This window comes from Mustela nigripes, chromosome 1 (genome assembly GCF_022355385.1).
Source record: "Mustela nigripes isolate SB6536 chromosome 1, MUSNIG.SB6536, whole genome shotgun sequence".
Classification (NCBI taxonomy): domain Eukaryota; kingdom Metazoa; phylum Chordata; class Mammalia; order Carnivora; family Mustelidae; genus Mustela; species Mustela nigripes.
In genome coordinates, this window is record NC_081557.1 from 136,779,485 (window position 1) to 136,792,865 (window position 13,381).

At 44.2% G+C, this 13,381-nt stretch overlaps 1 pseudogene; it reads right to left on the reverse strand.

Annotated features, from left to right (window-relative positions):
- Positions 1-10,571: 10,571 nt before the first annotated feature.
- LOC132024784 (high mobility group protein B1-like) overlaps positions 10,572-13,381 on the reverse strand; it is a 6,003-nt pseudogene continuing 3,193 nt past the window's right edge.

Genomic DNA, 13,381 nt, shown 5'->3' on the forward strand with positions numbered 1-13,381 from the left:
CTTGGTTTTGGCTCAGGTTATGATCTCTTGGTCCTGAGAGAGAGCCGTACATGGGGCTTCATGCTCAGCGGGAGTTGTCTTGATATTCTCCCTCTCCCTCTGGCCCTCCCCCCACTCTCTCTTTCTAAAATAAATAAATAAATATTTAAGAAAATAAAAATAAAATACCTATAGGCAGGAGTGTTATGTGTTTGTTTTCTGTCTGCCTCTCCAGGGGAGTAGGGACTCCTGGATTCCTGTCCTTTCTCAAACAGCAGAAGTAGTGCCTGACACTTAGTTGCCAATCACTTCTCATATGACTTACATGTACACACACTAATAGTTATGTTGTGAGTACATAGTATACATAGTACAAAAAGATTTAAATTAAAAGCCTAGTAGGGGTGCCTGGGTGGCTCAGTGGGTTAAAGCCTCTGCCTTCAGCTCAGGTCATGATCCCAGGGTCCTGGGATTGACTCCTTGTCGGGCTCTCTGCTCAGCAGGGAGCCTGCTTCCCTTCCTCTCTCTCTGCCTGCCTCTCTGCCTACTTGTGATTTCTGTCAAACAAATAAATAAAATTAAAAAAAAAAGTAAAAATTAAAAGCCTGGTAAAACAACTGGATCAGAAATTACACTCAGTATTTGTCACTTAAATTCAGTGTTTAAAGAAAGGTTCCGGGGATGCCTGGGTGGCTCAGTCAGTCAAGTGTCTGCCTTTGGCTCAGGTCATGATCCCAGGGTGCTGGGATTGAGTCCCATGGAAGCTCCCTGCTCAGCCGGAACTTGCTTCTCTCTTTCCTTCTACCCCTCTCCCTGCTTGTGCTCTCTCTCTCTCTCTCTCTGGAAATAAATAAATAAAATCTTAAAAGAAAAAAAATGTTCTGGATGTCATTTGCAAATTATTCTCTAGTATTGTTAAATATCTTCAATATAATCACGAAAAACACCTTTTTTTTTTTTAAAGATTTTATTTATTTATTTGGCAGACAGAGATCACAAGCAGGCAGAGAGGCAGGCAGAGAGAGAGGAAGGAACCATGCGGGCCTTGATCCCAGAACTCTGGGATTGTGACCCAAGCCCAAGGCAGAGGCTTTAACCCACTGAGCCAACCAGGTGCCCCAAAACACTGAGGATTAAATAACTTTACTGACATTGCCATTAGGGTGTCCGTGATAGCTATTTTTTAAAATTTTATTTATTTGACAGAGAGAGAGAGTGAGCACAAGCAGGCAGAGTAGCAGGCAGAGGGAGAGGGAGAAGTAGGCTCCCTGTTGAGCAAGGAGCCTGACAGGGGCTTGATCCATGGACCCTGGGATCATGACCTGAGCCAAAGCAGTTGCTTAACCAACTGAGCCACCCAGGTGCCCCTTACAATAGCTATTTTTATCCTTCTACTTGCCTGCCACCCATATGCCAGCTGCAAATAACCATCTTTCCTGAGGTATATGGACAGGGAACCCCACACCTGTCTTCAGATTTGAATGTACAGGAAATTTTGTCAAGAGTAGCTTCACTATACACTGCCCGGACTCTGTATCTTTGCAGCAACGCGTTAGCAGGGGTAGCTGAACCCAAGGGAGTTCTAACTGTGTGCACAGTGGCTCCTAACACGCAGGGCTGCTGGGAGAATGAGTGAACGGCATCCACCATATCTGGCCAACAGAAAATATAGAAGGTGGAGGAAAAAAAACAGTCTGAGGGCAAATCATGCAGGAAGACCAAAATAAAAATAAAACAGGAGCCTCACGTAAATGACTTAACTAAGTCCACTTACTTCTGGGCACCTGTTGAAACCATGCCCGATAGGTTTAATGAGGTTAAAACTAGCAGGAAATGTAAAACTTGTTTTTCGGAAAACTGTTTCTCCCTAATTATCTATTGCTTCTTTTCAGGCCCCACTAACAAATATACTAGCTGTTTCTGCAGAAGACTGGACTCAAGGTCAACAGACATGATTACAGCCTATGAGCAAGCAAGGCCCCAAATTCCTTAACTCAAGTGGTCTTACCACAGACTAGTCCTAGACTATCTGCTAGTTTAGATCAAGAACTAGCCAGCCTAGGCCAGCCTAAGCCAACCTGAACTCAACTACCAAGTCAGTGGCCTGCCTAGATGAGCCTAGAAGTGTCCAACAGTTACCTCTGCTTCATTATAACATTTAACTCTTCATCCTATGAAGAATGCAAACTTTGTTAACACAGCATATGAGGCACGAATAGACATATTCTCTAAGTACACCTGTGCAACCTTATGTCCGCCCTTCCAAAACTTCCCTTTCTAAATATTCATCCTAAACCCTAAATAAAAAGAACCTGCTCACCCCTGTTTGAGTAGTCAGGCTTTGGAAATTATTCCTCGTGATCTCTTTATTTGCTGCAAATAAAGATTAATTTGTGTGACAACTCTAAGAGTGTCATCTCTATCGGTCACTGACTAAGGAGTAGACTCCCATTAATCCAGTTACACTAGCAACTTCCTCTCTTAACCCAGTAGATTAAGGGTAGAAATAAATTCGGAGGTCAGAGATCTACCTTCAAAAGCCTGTGGGTTTTGGTAAACTGAGAAGTTATCAGTGACGTTTCTTCCTGGAACGGTGGCACAGAGAATTACCTTCCAGGAAGCAAGTGAGGGAAGCAGGGGACAGTTAGCATAAAGCCATGTTAAGAATTTGGGTTCTTGGGGTGCCTGCCTGACATGGCCGGTTAAGCATCCAACTCTTGGTTTTAGCTCTGGTTGTGAGCTCAGGATCCTAAGATTGAGCCCTGGGGCAGGCTCCACATTCCGCATGGAGTCTGCTTGAGATTCTCTCTCTCCGTCTGCCCCTGCACCGGCCCCCCATGTGTGAAGTCTCTCTAAGAAATAAATAAATCTTAAAAAAAAAAAAAAAAGAATTTGGGGAACAGAGAGCAAATAGCCTGATAATCTCTAAAGGCAGATGCTTACCTGCCTGAGCCATCCAGGTGCCTCAATAAATAAAATGTTTTAAAAAAATAAACAAAAAGATTCGTAAGAGAAAAACAGCTTATTAAGGCATGCTACGTCCTGCTAGTAGGAGAAACCTAAAGGAAAAGTAAACATGGTGGTTTATATCCAGCTGATGGAGTATCTTCAACAAAGAACAATATATTCATAGAGAAATGGGAGGACAAAAGAGTAGTTTGAGGTTTCCTAGGGTTGCAAAATGTGGGAAGTTAAATATATGGCCCGGAATTAACGGACTCGAGTTTGTTTGCGGATTCCTCTAGTGTCCTCTTTGAGCTGATTAGCAACTGTCTGCAGTACGAGCATTTATACACCATCTTTAGGCAGAAGAGAAGGAGCCTATCTGGGTTTGCAGCTGCTTAATTGCCTTCAGCTCAAAATCACTTTAATGTCAAAGAGGCATATTTTGGGATGATACATTCTAGCTTCCTTCATATGAATTTCCAGGTGAAAGGTTCTCAAATTTTAGGATACACCAGAATCACTTGATGGGCTTTTAATAACATGGACTTGCTTCTGTAGAGGTCCCTTTTAGGCAAACAGGCTTGGGTGATGGAATGCAGAAGGGGTCCACAGCGAGCCCAGGGCTGAATACAGACAGGTCCACCAGGCAACCCACCTCAAAATCGCCACGGGCTCTAAGCAACCCATGGTCTACTTACAACTAAGCAGTAACCAAAACCATTGTCCCCCTACCTCTGCACCTCCCCGCCTTTAAAAACAGACTCTCCTCTGCAGTCCCGCCCACAGCTCCCTTAGGGTGTATTCAATACATTTCTTTGTTCCGCCTCAGGTGAATTCTTCCCCTCCTGCCACTGCTTCCACCCAATCATCTCCTGACATTTGGGGGCCCCCATCTGACTGGGAGAGACATCCCATTTAGACATTACAATTCCTCTGCTCCACCACCCATAACCCCTGATTTTCTGATTCATTCATTTTGAGGTGGGGCTCAAGAATTTTTATTTTTATTTTTTAACTTATTTGACAGAGAAAGATCACAAGCAGTCAGAGAGGGGGAAGCAGGCTCCCTGCTGAACAGAGAGCCCGATGCAGGGCTTGCTCCAGGACCCTGAGACCATGACCTGAGCCGAAGGCAGAGGTTTAACCCACTGAGCCACCCAGGTGCCCAAGAATTTGTATTTTTAATAAATTCCTTTGTGGTCCTGATGCTGTTTTTCCAGAGAGCACACTTTGTGAATCATGGCTGCAGACCACTGCTTGAGGATCCACAGTGTGTCTTCTTCACAGCTTCACCCCCTACTCCACTAGGAATTTTTTAAGAAAGAGAATCCCAAGAAGACTCCCTGCCTGAGGGCGGGGCCCACAATGCTTTATCCCACAATCCCGAGATAACTACCTGATCCGAAATCGAGGGTTGGACACTCAACCGACTGAGCCATCCAGGTGCCCTTAGGGAGGGAGAGAATCTTAAGCAGATGCCACACCCAGCGTGAGCCCTACTCTGGGCTCCATCTCATGACCCTGAGATCAAGACCTGAGCCAAAATCAAGAGTCAGATGCTTAACTGATGGAGCCACCCAGGCGCCCGCGGGGATTGTTGTTAATACTTTCACTGAAGATCCAGGTTTCCAAGCCCATTCAGGTTTACTGCTTCTTCTTGCTCTGTTTAATGTTAGGAGAAAATTCTCTGTAGGTTTCTTGGGTTTCTGCACATCTCGTGAGCAGAGGCACTGACTGCCTTTTGGTTCTGGACTATTGTTTCAAGGGTGTATACAGGAGGAAGTGCTTAGGAAGACAGATCTAGAATTGCCCTCCAAAGAGTGAGATATGATTGCTGTATAATATAATAAAAGATGATGCTTTCCTGTGGGGTGAAGTTTGGGCAGGTTTGCTTGCAGCCTGTTAGAGAAGACTGGGAGGTTCCTTGAAGTTGAACTTGAGGTTCCTTGACTGACATGCAAATTCACTGTGTGTACATCATTCATCTAGGTCCATCCCATGGGATGGGGGAGTAAGGGCTGAGGGACACCAATGCTAATGTAAAACTTATCATGAGTAAGAGTGTACTTTGTGTATGAGGGTGGTGTCTTCCATGGGCATCCGTGAAAGAGGGGCAGGCTAACTTGTTAGCTCAAAAATAAGGTGAAATCTCAGATCCTTCATAATTCTGTCTTGTTCTATTTTTAATCTTCATAGATCTTAAAATGTACACTCTCAAAGGTTTCACATCAAACATTTAAAAGGGTTTACTCCCAGGGCTCCTGGCTGGCTTAGTTGGTGGAGCACACAACTCTTGATCTTGGGGTCATGAGTTCGAGTCTCACATCTGGTGCAGAGTCTACTTAAAAAAAAAAAAAGTAATGTTTACTCCTCTAGATCTTGATTTTTAAATGTCCTTCACCAATCAAAGGAGGCAGGGTGTCATGGAGAAACGGCCAATTCTAGATGGGTATCAGGCAAGGGGAAGATGTGAATTCTCTTATGTCAGAGCAAGAATGTGCTCTGAGGACTTGTTACAATGTGAGGAATTGTTACAATGACACAAAAGTCAGTGTAAAGGGGCTCAGTTGGCCAAATGTGGAAGACTTTGAGCCTCAGAAACAAAAGTAATGGATTATAACACATTAGATAAAAAAAGAATTTATGAGTCCAAAGGTGACTTTAAAGAGGTAGGGGGAGAGTCAGAGAGGTTAAATTCTTTTTTAGAGAAGAATACCCCAAGTAAATGTAGAGGCACAGAAATTAGAGGACGACCATTTGCTGTGCACAATGCGATCACTAATTCAAGCAAGAATCGTCACTGGTTAGACTTTGAGAAAACATTGTTAGGGAATGGGGTATCCACTCCACAAATTACTTTTAATTATGAAGAGAAAGGGGCCTTCATTATGGAGACATTTGTAGACACCACCTAAACCAAGGGATCAAACTGACCTTATGTGTTCACTAGCGAGATACAGTGGGAAGAACACGACACCAGCTATGCAATATTCCGCCAAAAGTGTTTAAACCTGAATATAATCATGAGGCAGCAATTAGGTTAATTTAGAGTGTGGAACACTCAACAGGACAATTGGCCTGAGTCTTTATAAATGTCATGAGACAAGGGGTTGCATGGATGGCTCAGTTAAGTGTCCAGTTCTTGATTTCAGCTCAGGTCATGATCTTAGGGCTGGGAGATCAAGCCCCATATCCAGCTCAGTGCTGGGCATGGAGTCTGCCTAAGATTCTCGCTCTCCTTCTACCTCAGCCCATCCCCACTGTGCATGCTCTTAAAAAAAAAAAAAAAGGAGGGAGGGTAGGACAGACAAGAACACTGGTTTTTTTGTTTGTTTGTTTTTGTTTTGTTTTATTTATTTTTTTAAAAATATTTTTATTTATTTATTTGACAGACAGAGATCACAAGTAGGCAGAGAGGCAGGCAGAGAGAGAGAGAAGAGGAAGCAGGCTCCCTGCAGAGCAGACAGTCCAATGTGGGGCTCCATCCCAGGACCCTGGGATCATGACCTGAGCCAAAGGCAGAGGCTTTAACCCACTGAGCCACCCAGGAACCCCTGTTTTGTTTTGTTTTAAAGATTCTATTTACTTATCTGTTAGAGAGAGAGAGAGAGAGAGCACAAGCAGGCAGAGCCAGAGATGGAAGCAGGCTCCCCGCCAAGCAAGGAGCCTGATATGGGACTCAATCCCAGGACCTTGGGATCATGACCTGAGTGGAAGGCAGACACTTAACTGACTGAGCCACCCAGGTGTCCCAAGAGCACTGTTTTAGATTAAAAATAATTTGGGGAGTGATGAGGACTTTCAATATTTTGATGATGCTGTTGCTTTCATAGCTTTCCCATGTCAGTCCCCATGAAACTGCATATACTGGCTTGAAGTTTATTCTTTTTTTAAAAAGATTTTATTTGTTTATTTGACAGAGGGAGAGAGACCACAAGTAGAGCGGCAGGCAGAGAGAGTGGGGAAGCAGGCTCTCTGCTGAGCAAAGAGCCCTATGCAGGGCTCGATCCCAGAGCCCTGAGATCATGGGCTGAGTTTAAGGCAGGGGCTTAACCCACTGAGCCACCCAGGTACCCCAATAAACTTATTTTTTAAAAAGTCAAGGAAGTTTTTCTTGATTAAAAAAGACTGAAGCATGGGGCACCTGGGTGGCTCAGTCAGTTAAGCGTCTGCTGCGGTTCAGGTCATTATTTCAGAGTCCTGAGATCAAGTTTCACGTCGGGTTCCCTGCTCATTGGGGAGTCTACTTCGCTCTCCCTCTGCCCCTTTGCTTGTGCTCCCCTGCCAATAAATAAATAAATAACATCTTAAAAACAATAAGTGCTTTAGCAAAACAAATTAAAGATAAAATAGTTATATAGAGAGAAATAAAGCCATATGGCAAACATGTTCATTGGACCATCTAAGGGATTGGTGTATTGGTGTTAATTGTACTAAAAATTTTTCTACAGGTTTAAAATTTTTTTAAAAAGTGTGTAGAAAAATAGGAGTGTCTGTACCCAGAGGGATAGATTGGTGGAATTAAGTGCAATAGTGAGCTGGAAAAAGCTCAGAGACAGCCACTTAAAAAACAATTATACCCTCTCGTATTGTATATAAATTATCTTCTATAAGAAACTAATTAGGAAATATTTTTAAATTACACAGAACAATCTCCTTCCTATCTTTGCTTGCACTTTCCTCAAAATCAGAATATTGAAAAAGTGTTTACACTATGTCATGTCTGTGGATTGAGTAAAAATATGCCTAAGTTCTAGGCACTTCCATCAGTCTATAAAGCATAACATACTTAAAAAAATAAAAGGAAGTATGATTTTGCGGTCAATAATTGATACGTTCTCATTATGCTCTTGAGTTTGTTTATAATCTACTACTGTCCTTACCTATTTGCTTGTTGTGGGATGCTGATCTAATGCTAATATCATATTAGTATTGTACCTATTACCAGAGTATCATACACACTCTTTTTGTTGTGAGCAACATCACTGTGACTTTCGGCTTAAATTTATTTGGCAAAAGAGGAAACAGTTTCAGAGGAATTAAGCAACTTTTCCTGAGGCACCTGGTCAGTTACTAACAGAGCCAAGATCACACTGATGTGGGCTGGCTGGGTTTGACAGCCCGGAGGGTTGTCTCGTAGGAGCATCCAAGAGGGTCCTAGCTTCATGCAGGATAGAAATCAAGGGCAAGCAGAGACAAAGTGAGAGCAGAGTTTATTAAAGACATATAGAGGGTGGCTCAGTCGGTTAAGCGTCTGCCTTCAGCTCAGATCGTGATTTTGGGGTCCTGGGATTGAGTCCCACATGGGGCTATTTGTTCAGTGGGGAGCCTGCTTCTCCCTCTGCCACACACACACACACACTCTTTCTCTCTAATAAGTAAATACAATCTTAAAAAGAAAAAAGATTCTGTCTGTCTCTTTCTCCCTCTGCTCCCCTGTCCCCCTCTCCCTTTCTAAATAAATAAATAAATAAATAAAATCTTTTAAAAAAATAAGAAAAAGACAGAGTATAGATACTGACAGAGTCTCATTTTTTCTGCTTGGGTCCTGGGGGTTTTTATTGAGGGCAGTGGTCTGGTGCACCTGCCTTCTTGGTAATCCAGGAACAAAAACGACTGTTTCGGTGCCCTCCATAAATCACTTATGCCCTGGAACCTGGGATCCTGATGAGTCAGTGGTCTGGGAAAACATTCCTGATTGACCCTTAGATGTTATCTAGTGTGCTAGAAGACGCAGAAGAAATCGTTAACTCCTTCATCTTTACAAAAAGAACATATATGATTCGTTCTCTAAGATGTGTGTAAGGCCTGGGGTGTGGGTCCTAGCAAAAATAGAATCCAGAAAAGGAGCAAAAAAAGCAATTTTTCATCGGTCCCTGTAGTTTCGTTGTCTCAACACCAAGGTTCAAACTCATTCTGTTTCTCCTGTATGTGGCGTGTTTCTAATTTTTCCATTTGATAAATACTGCTTGCACGGAAATCTCATACATGATTTTCCTCTTCTTTGACTTTCTTTGGGGACATATTCTCAAATCAGGAATTGCCAGGTCAAGGGGTTAAAAAAAGTTACAGACCTACAAGTATTTTTGAAAGAGACAGACTGTAGTGGCAATGCAGAGAAGTGAGTTGCATCCCTGTGGCCCCAAGTCAGCGTCCTGAGTCTCCCTTTCCCCTTTTCTTTATGGGAGACAGTTCTTTCTACAATACAGAATTCTTGTGAAGCATCCATGGTATGTCTAAATAAAGCACAGAGCACAGAGTCCCTAACCTAGTAATGTACCCAGTACATGTGGTTTTTATTGAAAATGAAAAGGTAGAAAAATACTGGAGGAAACACTGATCTAACAGGAAGGGTATCCTTTCTCCAGAAACTCTCTTTTTCTACCGTGAATACATTTCCCATTTAGGCTTTTGCTCAAAGTTGACTCCAAAGAGTGAAATATCAGTGCCGATATGGGAAAAAAATTTTTTTTTTTTTGTTTTCAGATTTATCCATTTACTTGAGAGAGAACGCGAGCAAGCTAGAGAGTGCAAGTGCATATGTGGGGAAGCAGGGAGGGGCAGAGGAAGGGGGAACTAGCAGACTCCCCGCTGAGCAGGGAACCAGACTTGGGACTCTATCCCAGGACCCTGGCATCATGATCTGTGGTGAAATCAAGAGTCGTTGGAGGTTTAACCAAGTAAGCCACTCAGGCGCCCCAATATGGGAACATTATATATATATATATATATATGTATATATATATATATATATATATATATATTCATATTCATATTTATATTTCTCTATCTATCAGAGACAGTGAGAGAGGGAATACAAGCAGGGAGAGGGAGAAGAAGCAGGCTTCCTGCTGAGCGAGAGCCAGATGCTGGGCTCCATCCCAGGACTCTGGGATCACCACCTGAGCTACCCATGTGTCCGCGGGGAGCATTTTTCTTTTTTCTTTTTTTCTTTTCTTTTCTGTTGTCTTCTCTCCTTCCTTCCTTCCAAAAGATTTTATTTATTTATTTGACAGAGATTACAAGTAGGCAGAGAGAGGCAGGCCGGCGGAAAGAGAGAGGGGGAAGCAGGCTCCCTGCTGAACAGACAGCCCCACGTGGGGCTGGATACCAGGACCCCGAGATCACAGCCTGAGCCAAATGCAGAGGCTTAACCCACTGAGCCACCCAGGCGCCCCAGGGGGAGCATTTCAAAGCCCATATGTGAAGTGAACAAAAGAGGCAACGGAGAAGTTACAGAACACTTTTGCTCTCAGTAGTTAAAAGAAGGAATGCACATACACCTAAATGTGCACAGACCACTTCGAGAAAAACCAAGGGCTGGAAACTTTACAGCTCTAGGTCTTGGGCATCTGCTGCATGGTCCACTAGAGGACACGATATCCCCACATTCTTTTTGAGATCATGTGAAATTTTAGAACCATAGGCCAGTGTGACTGTTCAAGATTTCCAGCAGATGGCGCTAGACTCCATTCAGCGCACAGTTCTGAAGGCCGGAGATTTGGGTTCCGGAAGAACAAAGCCTTACCCTGTCTCCCGAGGGAATGGTCATCCGCACAGAAACAGCGCAAAAAAAACCTGCGTTGCTTTTCTTCTCCCGGAATGGTCGGATGTCTGGTTTCCACGCTGGCTGTTGTCTATGTGCTCTAGGATTCCAAGGATCCAGCAAAGCGAGCATCTACAGTCCGCTGAGTGGAGGGACAAACGGGCGGGCTGATGAAGAGATGACTGGGTCTATGGAGAAGACGGAGGCAAAGCGCACGGCTGTCGGTCAGCTCCTCAGAGGCCACTAGTCGGGTGTCAACTAAAAAGAGCAGTTTTTGCTTGAGATTACCCCATCTCAACACATCCGAATGTTTTTAAAAACCACACACCCAGTTTCCACTAGTACAAAACTGCTATACACCCACCAGACAAATCGGATTCTACCCCTCCCTTTCCAGTACCGGCCAGAGCGTCTCCCCTCCCCCTGACTCTCGACCAGGACCCCAGGAAAGGACACTCCCTGCCGGGTTTTGAAGGGAAATTGAATTACTCCAACCTTCACAGTGATGGGGAGGTGGGTTCTTCCCACAAGGAAGAGGAAACACATCCGCGCTGCAAGGAAGGCGGGGTGGGGGTGGGGGGTCCTCAAGCCCGGGCGGGTCACGATGGTGTGAGAGCGGCTCTTCGCTAGCAGAGCTGGAAACCCAAGCAGAACCGAGCAGGTGAGCAGGCCGCTGCAGGTAAGCGGGGCCTCGGGAAGATTTGCAGGCCTGCACGGATGCCAGCGGGGACGACTGCGCCAGCCGAGAGCCAGGGCTGGGAATGGGGTGTCCTGGCAAGGGCACTTGGCCACAGTTTCAGGGTTCACGGAAGTGTTCCTCAGTCATCTGAGTAACAGGGAGTGCAGGTCTCGGGGGCCCCCAGCCTCCGTGGGTTCTGGAATTCCTCCTCCATGGGCCAGAAATGCTGTGCTGGGATCCCGTAGGCTAGACCAGACTCAGACTCACCCTGGGTAAGAGTTGGGGTCACGGGCAGGGATTTAGACTTTATTGGAAGACCCAGAAGCACCTCATTCCCCTGCATTCCTTCTAGGAAGGAAGGAACTCTGGGCTCTGACAGGTTCTGATGATTGAACCGACCTAATCAGGGGGACCTGGGAAACTTTATGTGCACATTGAAGGTTTTGGGGGAGAAAGATGAGATGAGGTCTTTAAAAGACCTTTAAAAGACTTGGCTTGCAGGGTGGATACTCAGTCTCATCCAGAGGGGATGCAATTCTGGAATAGCCGGGAGGGTTGTTCCATCTGTGGCTGTGGCCAGGACCCCACTTCTCTGTGTCCCCTACTAGACTGGACAGTGAGTAAGGAGGGAATGGGAGGAAGGTGGGGTAGTGTGAGCTGCTTCTGAGTGGTGACTCCCCCACTTTGGGCTCTTGTTGCTGAACATTGTATCTGGAGATGGCTATAGGTACAAATATATTATTATGTAAACATCCTTTTTATTATTTTACAGGACTTCAATCCTGTTGTGAGACGCTGGACAGATTATATAACCTCCTAGAATCTCTTCTCTTCCATACAACAGAGGCAATAATAGTACTACTTCCTGAGTCATTTTATTTCCTAAGTAGACAGCATGTAGTAGTAGTGAATTAATCAAATACTTAATCAGTGAATTAAGTATTCAGTGAATTAAATAAGTATTTGAGAAGAATCCATGGAAAGTGTTCAGGGAATGGCAAGGAGGCCAGAATGCTGGAGCAGAGAGGACCAGTGATAGAGAATTTGGAGGTGAAGACAAAAATTCGGGGGGAGGAATACATGTTGGGTCCCATAGGTCAACTTTACTGAGTCAAGTGGAAAACCACTGGAGGGTTTGGAGTGGTTTGGAGTGGAGGAATGACATGATCCATACATAGTTTACCAGGAATATCAGCTACTGTGTTGAAAATAGATGGAAAATAGAAAAATAGAAGGGATGCCTGGGTGGCTCAGTCAGTGAAGTGTTTGCCTTCAGCTCAGGTCATGATCCCAGGGTCCTAGGGCCAAACACCGGGTCAAGCTCCCACTCAGTGGCAAGTCTGCTTCTCCCTCTCACACTGTGCTCGCTTGCTCTCTCTCTCTCAAGTAAATAAATTAATAAATCTTAAAAAAAGAAAGAAAGGAAGAAGCAGAGGAACCATTGGAAGTTACTTCATTAATTTGGGCAAGAAATGATGGAAGGTGCCTCAGAGCACGTGGGTGATTATTGGGAGTGATGAGAAGTGATTGATTTCTGGGTCCATTTTGGCAAGAACGTCTACAGGACTTGGTGATCCTGGGACATAAAAGAAGGATCACGGATGGCATGGATGTGTTTAGCCTGAGTAACTGCTAAAATGGAGAAAGCATTAACAGAAAGGAAGGCTACAGTGGGAGGTAGGTTACATAGGAATAGCAGGAGTTCTGTTGAACAGGTTCGAGGTGGCAATGCCTGTTTGAGGTGTGAGTGGAGATATCAAGGAATGGTTGGATACGGATCTGAAGTTAGGGAAGAGATCCAGGCTAGAGGCGAAATAACAAATGACTTTTTAGGATATGTATATCCCATGCGATATTTCAATTACAACAGTTTGTCCTGCATTTTTCTTTGCTAAATCCGGCAACTCTAGTTGTGGGGTACTTGGGAGGTAGTGATTAGGTTCTCTAGCAAAAGACACTGGAAAAAAATGGCCAAAAAAGGAAAAACTGTTGGTGGTCTGAAAACCAGGACAAGAAGGAGTTTCAGGAACAGAGTCACCAGCTGTGTCGAATGCTGCTGATAGATCAAGTGTGTTGAGGACAGAAAATGACTACTGATTTGAACAAAGTAGATATCATTGGTTAATTTTTGGAAAAGGGTATTCATGGAATTAGGACAAGGTAAACTTGCTTCCTAGTGGATTCAAGAGAGAAATGGAAAATAAAGAAAATTTTCACAAGGTTTGTTTTGT